We start from the raw sequence: 11,368 nt of genomic DNA on the forward strand, positions 1-11,368 counted from the left end.
GAGAAAAAGGAACCCTTGTGCACTGCTGGTGGGAATGCAGACTGGTGCAGCCACTGTGGAAAACAGTATGGCATTTCCTCAAAAAATTAAAAATGGAATTCCCATTTGACCCAGTAACACCACTTCTAGTAATATATCCCAAGAAACCAGGAAGACCAATCAAAAAGGATATATCCTTCCCTATGTTCATAGCTGCACAATTTACCATAGCTAAGATTTGGAAACAGCCTAAATGCCCATCTGCAGATGAATGGATTAGAAAACTGTGGTACATCTACACAATGGAATACTACGCTGCTGTAAAAAAGAAGGAATTCTTACCATTTGCAACAGCATGGATGGAACTGGAGAACATTATGCTAAGTGAAATAAGCTAGTCAGTGGAAGAAAAATACCACATGATCTCACTCATTTATGGATAATAAAAAACATTATAACCTGATGAACAAAAAGATAGATACAGAGGCAGAGAAGTATCAAACAGACTGTCAAATTACAGTAGGAAGGCTGGGCAGTGTTGGGAGTGGGGGTAAGTGATCAACCAAAGGACTTGTATGCTTGCATATAAGCATAACCAATGGACACAGACTCTAGGGGGTGAGGGCATGTGCCGTGGGGTGGGGAAGGTGGGAAGGGAGGTCAGTGGGGGAAAAGGAGACATATGTACTACTATTTGTAATACTTTAAACCAGAGGTCCTCAAACTTTTTAAACAGGGGGGCCAGTTCACTGTCCCTCAGACCGTTGGAGGGCCAGACTATAGTTTAAAAAAAATATGAACAAATTCCTATGCACACTGAACATATCTTATTTTGAAGTAAAAAAAAAAAACGGGAACAAATACAATATTTGTATTTGCATGTGGCCCGCGGGCCATAGTTTGAGGACCCCAGCTTTAAACAATAAAAAAAATGGAATTTCTTTTCTACACCAACAACAAAGGAGGCAGTGTGCCTTCAGGAGAGAATGCAATGAAAAAAGAAACTGTCATTCATTGCAAATACTTTAAAATCAATAAAATATATATATGTGGTCATTAATAGCAGACACAAAAGACCTACAGCCCTCCATAGAATTCTGTTGCTGAAGAAATTAGGCTATGATAAAAATATTTTTATCAATTGGTGCAATGTAGTATTAGTTATGGTGAGATAGATATACATAAATAGGTGTAGGAAAAGATGTAGTTTAAAAGCATAGATTTTATGCTTTTAAATTATTTTGATTTTTTAAAAAAAAACATAGAATCACAATGAAAAAATACTTATGCATTGGTTAGCATAACAATGAATCCGGATTTAGTGTTCACTGTAATAAGCTTTAGAGAGAGTGACACTGATAGAGCACTTTGAAAAAACAAAAAGATGATCATTACATCCTTACCTTATTTCTCTGTTAAAAAAGATGCATTATCTTATGGCTTCTGAGAACCCACTAAAGCCACTGTGACCATTTAATTTTATAAAATGCCCCCATAAGTTCTATATAATCCAGCAAAGGATAGCGGAATTAAACAACCTAAGAATCCACAGTCTTGGTAGATTTGCACTGAGAAAGTTGCAAACCTCTGTTGAAAGATCAAGTCCCAAATCTCACCTAAAGAGTACCTGTCTAGTTAGGTATATTAGAATTAGATTTAAGATCTCTGTACCACTTACTAGTGACTGTGTGGAAGGATTTAAAATTGACTACGGATATACTAAGCTCTAACAGGCTTAGCAGTGTACCAAAGAAGACTCCTAAAATAAAGGAAACATATTGAATTAGGGCAAATAATGTCACACGCTTCTTCTTTCTACCATACTTTCCACAGGAAATTCTATTATTTCCTAGTGTTCATGAGCTTGATCTCCACTCCTTTGTCAAGATCAACATCATTCAAAATTGACATACATTTTTTAAATTGTTACTTGAATGACAATTGTGTAAATTTCCAAAGGCCTTCTTCACTATTAAACCTAAAAGCCATGGCAAAAAGTAAACCGTAACCAAAAAGTACAGGCTACTCAGGTAAGTAGTAAGTGTTTCCTATGAGCCAACCCTTATTGACTATCAAATTGTAGAATCTCCTAAAATAAACCTTAATTCTTTAAACAATATCCTTTGAATTTTAAGCTGCTAAGGGCTCATCTGTATTTCCTTACATCAAATATACTTCTGTCTCATTCAACATGATGATCTTTTCTCCTTTTTGGTCTCTAAAGACTGGAGTTCCCCAGAACTTAGTTCTCCCCTACTCTCCTATTTTTCTAGTCACATTGTCATGATCTTGTCCAGTTGTATCTGTCACCATCTCAATGCCAAACACTCTAACATGACCATCTCCTGTCAAGGTTATTCAATGCATTCCAGACTTATAGATGTAAATCCATTGGACATATTTACTTAATTGGAAGATAACCTAAATTAGCATGTCTAAAAGTAAAATTCTGATAATCCCTCCAAAACTTGTTCTCCCTTGGCCTACCTCATCTTACTTAATGGCTCTGCATCCTTCCTGTGGCTTTGACTGACTCCTACTTATTCTCTCATAACCTTATCTAACCCCGCAGGAAATACTACTGAAACACCTCTAAAATAGATCCCTAAAAATGACTTCTTGTTGCAGTTAAATACCTCATATTTTCTTCAATTAGGAATAGTGTGAACAAAATAAAGATGTTACTTTTTATTGTATACATCATAATTGGGTATATAAAAAATAACATACATGCAGGTCTTAAGAGCCACTATTGTTCACTAACTATGCATCAATATTTAATATTAGAAGAATAAAAATAACTCTGTTTATAAACAGACTTAATTGGAAAGTAATATTCAAGCCATGAAATTACTAAAAACTAATCAGTGACTTACTGGTATTTGTCCTCAAATCATGCCCCAATCATGTAGTATATATATTCAGTCCATAAAACTGTCTCTTGCCTCTTAGAATCAGATACAGTGTGAAGGATTCCTAAGGCTTAGGGTTTAATTCTGTTGGTTTCACATGTGCCAAGAGTGTCATAATAAATTTCACTTTATAGCTTGATGAACCAAACTGTTCTGACAACCCTTTGCATCTTTATTCACAGAGGGATTAGACTTAGGCTCTTATCCAACTCTCATTTAGAAATTACATATCTCTTCTAAAATAACTCATCCAAATTTGTTGCACACCTTCCTGTATCTTGGTAATACATAGAAATACCTAGTCTCGTACTCCAAAAACTTACTTTTCAAAAGGAAAACAGGGGTCAACTAATAAGTGGCAATTTAGGGGACCTGAAAAATTACTTTATATTGTTTCATTATTGGCATTTTTGGATCTGTTTTATATTCTTCCTGGAGGGGAAATGTTATTAAAAGAAAGAAAAAACAGAAAGAAGGAATATTCACTCTTTATTTCTGCTTAATGAAAGAACATATCAAGGACACAGCAGGTTTGTATTGTTAAGTAATTCCTGAAATGTAGGTTATGAAGCCCTGGGAAATTGATCTAAAGAGATGACAAAATGTATATGCAGACCAAATGCATTTCATAATAGCAATAATACATTCTGAACATATAATCTTTCATGATTATGCCATTTCAAATCAGGAAAACACAGAAATGCATAATGTTGCTTGCTGTGAACATTTTGAGTGCCTAAGAGTTGACCACAAACTCAAAAATTTGAGAGGAAGCAACTAATTCAATTAATGACAATCTATTGTCATTTCTAAGACAGGCTTTTTACTGATGACTTTGATATTTAGTTCCGAGTCTCTTCTTACCACAAGTGTCGTTATCATCCTGAGACTTTCTTATCACCATCTGTTCTTTCAACATGTTTATATTCTTGGCTTTAATAATCAAGACCATCACTCTGTTTCAGCCACAAGTAAATTAGCATCACTCAAAAATGTTAATTCAAAAAGACACAACAAAAGAGAAAATTATTCCGTGTTCATGGATTGGAGGAATCAACATACTTAAAAGGGCCATATTACCCAAAGCAATATACAGATTTAGTGCAATCCCCATCAAAATCTCAAATGGCATTTTTTGAAGAAATAGAACAAAAAAATCATCAGATTTGTATGGAACCACAAAAGACCCTGAGTAGCCAAAGCAATCCCGAGAAAAAGAGAACAAAGCTAGAGGCATCACACTATTGGACTTCAAATTATATTACAGAGCTCTGACAATAAAAACAGCATAGTATTGGCAGAAAAGTAGACATAGAGACCAATGCAATGGAATTTAGAGCCCAGAAATAAAATCACACATTTATGGGTAGATAATTTTCAACAAAGGAGCCAGAAACAAACAATGGGAAAAAGAAAGCCTCTTTCAGTAAAAGGTGCTGTGGAAATTGAAAATCCACATGCAAAAGAATCAAACTAGATTTCAGTTTGTCTCCTTGTACCAAAAAATATTTCAAAATGTATCAAAGACCTAAATATAAGATCTGAAACAATAAATTACATAGAAGAAAACACAGTTACTAAACTTATGGACCTTGGTCATAGAGAATATTTTATGAACTTAACCCCACAGACAAGGGAAGTACAGGCAAAAAAAAAAAAAAAATGAAAGGGACTATATCTTCTGCACAGCAAAAGAAACCACCAATAAAACAAAGAGGGAGTAGACCCGGTGGGAGATGATATTTGAGAATAATAACTCCCACAAAGGTCTGATATCCAAAATATATAAAGAACTCATAAAACTCAAACAAACAAACAAACAACCCACCCAGTTAAAAAGTGGGCAGAGGGCCTGAGCAGACATATGAACGGCTAACAGATATATGAAAAGATGTTCAACCTCACAGCAGTTACAAAATTGCAAATCAAAACTACAATGAGATACCACTTCACACCTATTAGAGGGGCCATTATCAACAAGACTAGTAATAAGTGTTAGACAGGTTCTGGAAAAATGGGAACCCTCATCCACTGCTGGTGGGAATGTAGATTGGTGCAGCCACTATGGAAAACATTCTGGCAATTCCTCAAAAAATTAAGAACAGAGTTACCATATGACCCAGCAATCCCTCTCCTGGGCATATACCCGAAAAAAATTGAAAATATGTTTATTCACAAAGATAGATATATGCACCCCTCTGTTCATTGCAGCATTATTCACGGTGGCCAAGACATGGAGACAACCAAAGTGTCCTGAAATAGAGGATTGGATAAAGAAGATGTGGTACATATATACAATGGAATACTACTTAGCCATCAGAAAAGACAAAATACTGCCATTTGTGACAACATGGATGGACCTTGAGAACATTATGCTGAGTGAAATTAGTCAGTCAGAAAAAGCTTAGAATCATATGAATCACTTATATGTGAGATATAAAACTGAAACTCGTAAACACAAAAGCAGTGTGGTGATTGCCAGAGGGAAGGGGGTTTGAATGTGTAGGGGGCTGAAGGGGCCTGATATATGGTGGCAGAAGATGATTTGACTTTGGACAGTGAGCACACAGTGCTGTAGGGAGTGGTTCTAGGGTCAAGCCTTGGGCTGACCTATGGCAGGGTCACAGACAAGTCCCAGCCTGGAGGGCAGAGCTCTCCTAGCATAATTAAGTCTGACCTTGTAGCCCTCCCTAATTCCTAAGTAGCTAATGGGCTGTGGGAGGTGCAGCAAGTGTTGCCAAAACAAGAACATTTGTATACATGTTAATCTACCCTTGTTTTAATCAGACTGTAAAATAAAGCATCCGCTTGCAGGTTGGGTTTTTTTGTGTCCTCATCCAGGCATGGGAGATCCACCGAGCCCCAGCTGTATTCTCTTGTCTGTCTTTTCTTCAATCCTTCACTGCCCCTCCTCAGGTTCATCCTTGGCCGTGCGGCACACAATGCAACATACAGATCTTGTGTTATAGAAATGTATGCTTGAAACCTATATGATCCTATTAAGTAATGTTACCCCAATAAATTTAATTTTTACAAAGGTTAAATTCAAACAATAGTTTTTGACACAATATCTTTTCTTGTTGTTTCCATAAGTATATTATTGTATATTCATGAGCCTCCACTAGCTCCCTCCAACAGCCAGTATGTCACCATCCAGCATAAATTTGAAGTGTTGGATGCTCAAAATTGGTGGCAGCAGCTGAACTTGATGATCACAGTCGTGTTAAACTGCAAAATGCTGAAAATGATTATATTAATGCCAGCTTAGTTGACACAGAAGAGACGCAAAGGACTTACATCTTAACACTGGGTCCACTTCCTAATACAGGTTGTCATTGCTGGCTCATGGTTTGGCAGCAAGAGACAGAAAGTGGATGTCATGCTAAACCAAGTTGTGCAGAAAGGAAAAGGTTAAAGGTGCACATTACTGGCTAACAAAAGAAGACTGAGGGATACTGTTTAAAGAAACAGGATTCAGTGTGACATTCTTGTCAGAAGATGTGAAGTCACAGTATACAGTACATCTACTACAATTAGCAAACATCAGTAAGTCCTGGCTGTTGTAGCTCAGCTGGTTAGAGCATAGAGGCCAGGCCAAGTTCATGGGTTTAATCCCCAGTCAGAGCACATTTAAGAATCAACCAATGAATACATAAAATAAGTGGAACAACAAATTGATGTTTCTCTCTCTCTCTCTCAAAATCCATATAAATATATATATATATATTCAATAGAGGTGAAGCCAGAACAATATCTCATGCTCATTATGCCAAATGGTGAGATTTCGGATCCCTGAATCACCAGTGTCATTTCTCAGTTTCCTATTTAAAGTGAGAGAATCTGGCCCTGCAATCCTGAACATGGGCCTGCAGTGATTCACTGCAGTGCAGGCATCAGCAGTCAGACACCCTTTCTCTAGCAGAGACCTGTCTTGTTCTGATGGGAAAAGGAGATGATACTGCTCTCCCCAACCTGGTAACGCACTCTCTCATTCATTTGGGTGCTCTCTGCCCAGAGGAAGGTGACCTTTCTAGTTTAGCACAACCTAGCCCAGCCGTGGGCAAACTACGGCCCGCGGGCCGGATCCGGCCTGTTTGAAATGAATAAAACTAAAAAAAAAAAGACCGTACCCTTTTATGTAATGATGTTTACTTTGAATTTATATTAGTTCACACAAACACTCCATCCATGCTTTTGTTCCGGCCCTCCGGTCCAGTTTAAGAACCCATTGTGGTCCTCGAGTCAAAAAGTTTGCCCACCCCTGACTAGCCCCATAGACCTGGCAGGCTCCACAGGATTAAGCTTTAATATGAAACAAATACTCTGAACACTGGCCTTTGCTTTGGCCTTGATGAAGACAAGGTGGATTTTTTCCATGGCAGGATGGACAGAGATGGAACACTGGGAACCCAGGAGGGGCACCGCTTTAATTTTGCATCACAAATAAATTGTCTTGCCACACCACAAGAAAGAGAGAGAGAGAGAGAAGAAAGAAAAGAAAAGAAAAGAAAAGAAAAGAAAAGAAAAGAAAAGAAAAGAAAAGAAAAGAAAAGAAAAGAAAAGAAAAGAAAAGAAAAGAAAAGAAAAGAAAAGAAAAGAAAAGAAAAGAAAAGAAAAGAAAAGAAAAGAAAAGAAAAGAAAAGAAAAGAAAAGAAAAGAAAAGAAAAGAAAAGAAAAGAAAAGAAAAGAAAAGAAAAGAAAAGAAAAGAAAAGAAAAGAAAAGAAAAGAAAAGAAAAGAAAAGAAAAGAAAAGAAAAGAAAAGAAAAGAAAAGAAAAGAAAAGAAAAGAAAAGAAAAGAAAAGAAAAGAAAAGAAAAGAAAAGAAAAGAAAAGAAAAGAAAAGAAAAGAAAAGAAAAGAAAAGAAAAGAAAAGAAAAGAAAAGAAAAGAAAAGAAAAGAAAAGAAAAGAAAAGAAAAGAAAAGAAAAGAAAAGAAAAGAAAAGAAAAGAAAAGAAAAGAAAAGAAAAGAAAAGAAAAGAAAAGAAAAGAAAAGAAAAGAAAAGAAAAGAAAAGAAAAGAAAAGAAAAGAAAAGAAAAGAAAAGAAAAGAAAAGAAAAGAAAAGAAAAGAAAAGAAAAGAAAAGGAAAATGAGATGCTATGAACATTAAAACAACTGTTACTGAATATGAGAAAATATCAAATGGGACTTTTTCAGTCACCTAATCAACTCAGATTTTCATACATCACTGTAACAGAAGAGCAAAGTTTACGAAGGGGATTCAAATATACAGAAATGGTGGAAAGAACTTTCTAAAGAAAAACCTTTATGTCCTGCTTTGGATTATTTACCAATCAAAATAATGACTGAAAATACAGTGGGATCAGGATAGGCCTCGAAGAAAAAAACACTGACAGGTAACAGGTACACAGAACTATCCTCCAAAAATGCAAGAGACTATGGAGAACAGTGAGAGTGCTCTATGGAAACAAATTCAAGAAGACAGAAAAGCTAACACAGCACAGAAGGTGCGGCAGATGAAACAGAGGCCTACTGAGACCAAAAGAAAAACATGGTTTATTGAAATGAGACTGAATGAAAAAGAAAAAGGTGGTTATTCGGGAAACCTATTCTCCCTAAGATGGGGTTTGTGTCAGTCATGTTAGTTGGCACTTTTGTTGGCTGGACACTGTTTTCTTTTTTCCAGCAAAATGTCCTATAAATAAAACAATCTTGCCCAGAAAGCTTCTGCACTAATAGCTGATAGTGTTGCATCATCACAGGGGGTTTTCTGTTAGCAAACTCCTCATACCCCCAAAATGGAGCAGAATAGACACCAACCGATAAATGATATATTCAGTCCTCAGCCCAACATCCCAGGGCGCTGTCCCCAAATTGTAAACAGCCATCTAAATTAAAGACTTTAATGCCTGTTAAAAACTGATGCATACATGTTAAGCATAATATTTACAACTGTATTCATACATGTTAAGCATAATATTTCACCTGAACAGATTGAGAAATATCTCACAGGATTTGTTTTTGAGGCTATCTGGATTTTAACCTGCACTTGATACAAGCAACAAATATCATGGTTTTATCTATGTTATTACTGAAAAGAAAATGACCTTGAAAATAATGCAGATAATGTATAATGTACTATTGCATGAGCATTGGTAATCAGGGTAAATATCTATAATAATAAAAGCATAATATGCTAATTAGACCGGACAGCCAAACCACCTTCCGGCCATCCTTTCAGATGTCCTTCCGGACAAAGCCAGGGCTGTGAGGGCCAAGCCCCTTGTACAAATTTTGTGCATCGGACCTCTAGTATTTTTAAGTACCTATTTAATAGTACTTCTATAGTGAAATGTACTTTTGTTTAAGAGCTCAATTTGAAACATCTGTTACCAAAAAAAAAAAAAGAAAAATTAAGAAAAACAAACACAAGAGAGTAGGGACCCTAAAACTTTAAAAGATATGTTGACAAGCAGTGAGCCATAGGAGAGACTGGAAGAACCCTGGGGAAATATTCTAGACTGCCTAGGGCAGCCTGCTTGGTTCAAGAACAGAATCACAAACCTCATTCCAACAAAGCAGCTATACTTAATGGCTTTTTTTTAATGTTCATTAGTTGTCTTCCATTGAAAAATGTTCCCTACATTTCTTCTATAGACCAATATACATCCTCTTCCAATTACCTTTTATTATTTGATAAAAATAAAATGTGGATAATAAATGGCACCAATGATCTGTTTGATAAAAGCCATGAGCAGTGATCAGGGAGTTTGTGAATATTCAAATATCATTTCCTCTGGGAAACTCTCTTATTTTCTAGTAAAATAATCCATCCTGTATACACTTAAAACAAGATCTTTATTCTATGATTGCTACTTTTATCATATCTTATATTTTTTTCTTGTTTGTTTCTACCTCACACGTATATTAGTTTCCTTTTAATTTCTAAAATGCTATTTTTATGGATAAAAATAACATACTTTGTCCAGATCTCCCGTGAACTCTACTTATTTCTATTATCTAAGAGAAAGCTGGAATTTACCAGAATATTGAAGCAGCCAATTAATATGAATGTCTATTCTAATATAAAAAATAGAAGGGTCTAGTTTGTTTTGAAAAAAACTTTGGAGGCACAGCAAATCATCTTGATGAGGAAACTATCTGAACCATTGTTCTCTATTTCACTTCATCTGAATCTTACCCACCTAGGTGTCTGTCACTGGTAATAAATACATGCCCACAGCTGGTCCAAGCTCTTCGTTCTTATCAGTACCATATCTCTCAGGACAAAACAAAACAGGGGAGAGGCAAGAGTTCTGATTCCTTTGACCTCACTGCGTGGGTCTTCATTATGCACTCAGCACCAGATTGCAGCAAAACCCATTTTGTGTAGTTAGTGTATTGATTTAAAGTTTTGGGCTGTGAATATTGTCAGGCAGAAAAGAAGTCTCCATTTCTCCATTTCCACACTGTTCTTTCACTACACTGATGTGCTTCACTCATCTTTTCATCTGTCTTGTTAGCATGGGAACCCGTGACTTGGTGATTGGGTGTGTTTATTTATTTATTTACAAGTTTGAATTAGATGTGCTTGGTTTTGCTTTTGTTCTAACGATCCTGGCAGACACTTTCTGCCACCCTAGAGGGTAATAAAATTTCTGGCCTGAAACTTAAGTAACAAACACAGGGAACCCCAGCACTCTCTGCTTAAAGTGTCGCTTTCCAAAAGGAGGGCTAGAGTGTGGCAAAAACAGATGCAGAACTCTGTGTTTTGAAAATAACCTGGCAGCATAGAGAAAATATAAAATCATTTTCTGCCTTCCCAATAAGAAATGTTTAAAATGTAAAACCTAAAATCATTTAACCTAAAATAGCCTGGGTGCGGCTTCTGACTATGCACACCGTGCTGACCTAATAAAGGAGAAGTATCCACCTGATTTGGTAAAACATCAAATGTTGACAGTGTGACCTGTGATTCATTTACTCTCACCTCTCTTATCACCGCTGAGCATCTAAGGGCAGAAAAATTGACAATACATCAGCATGTCAATGAACTGCTTTCTCTTTTCTATTTAACCCGAAACAGTCATCAATTCACCACATAATAAACCTTGAATCAGGGAAACCAGAAGAGAAACACGTGGGCGTTGTTTCCCTCCACAGAGGAGAGAATCTGTACATTACCGTATTTCCAGCACATATTGAGAAACACAGAATGTGCATCGAGAGCCCTTTAAAAGCAGTATGATTATCTGGATTTTCTGGAGTTAGTTGGCTTTCCCTTCCATGGTGTGCAGAGTGGACTGACCAAGTGGTAGGTGAATTCCAGGCCGCCTTCTGGAGCAAAGAAAGTATAGCTCAAGGGAGCCACCTGCTGCCAGAGGGACATCCAGGGCTTGTCAGTTCACACAAAAATACTGCTGGGGCTGTGTTAAGAAACACTAATCAAATAACATAAATAATAAGGAGGATTTAAGCTCTTTGAACTACTTCTGCCTCTGAGGATTTGTGTGTGTGA

The 11,368-nt window shown here is 36.5% G+C and overlaps 1 pseudogene; it reads left to right on the forward strand.

Annotated features, from left to right (window-relative positions):
* LOC102250508 overlaps positions 1-8,495 on the forward strand; it is a 66,010-nt pseudogene extending 57,515 nt beyond the window's left edge.
* Positions 8,496-11,368: the final 2,873 nt, after the last annotated feature.

The sequence above is a fragment of the Myotis brandtii genome, unplaced genomic scaffold (assembly GCF_000412655.1).
Source record: "Myotis brandtii unplaced genomic scaffold, ASM41265v1 scaffold1755, whole genome shotgun sequence".
NCBI lineage: Eukaryota > Metazoa > Chordata > Mammalia > Chiroptera > Vespertilionidae > Myotis > Myotis brandtii.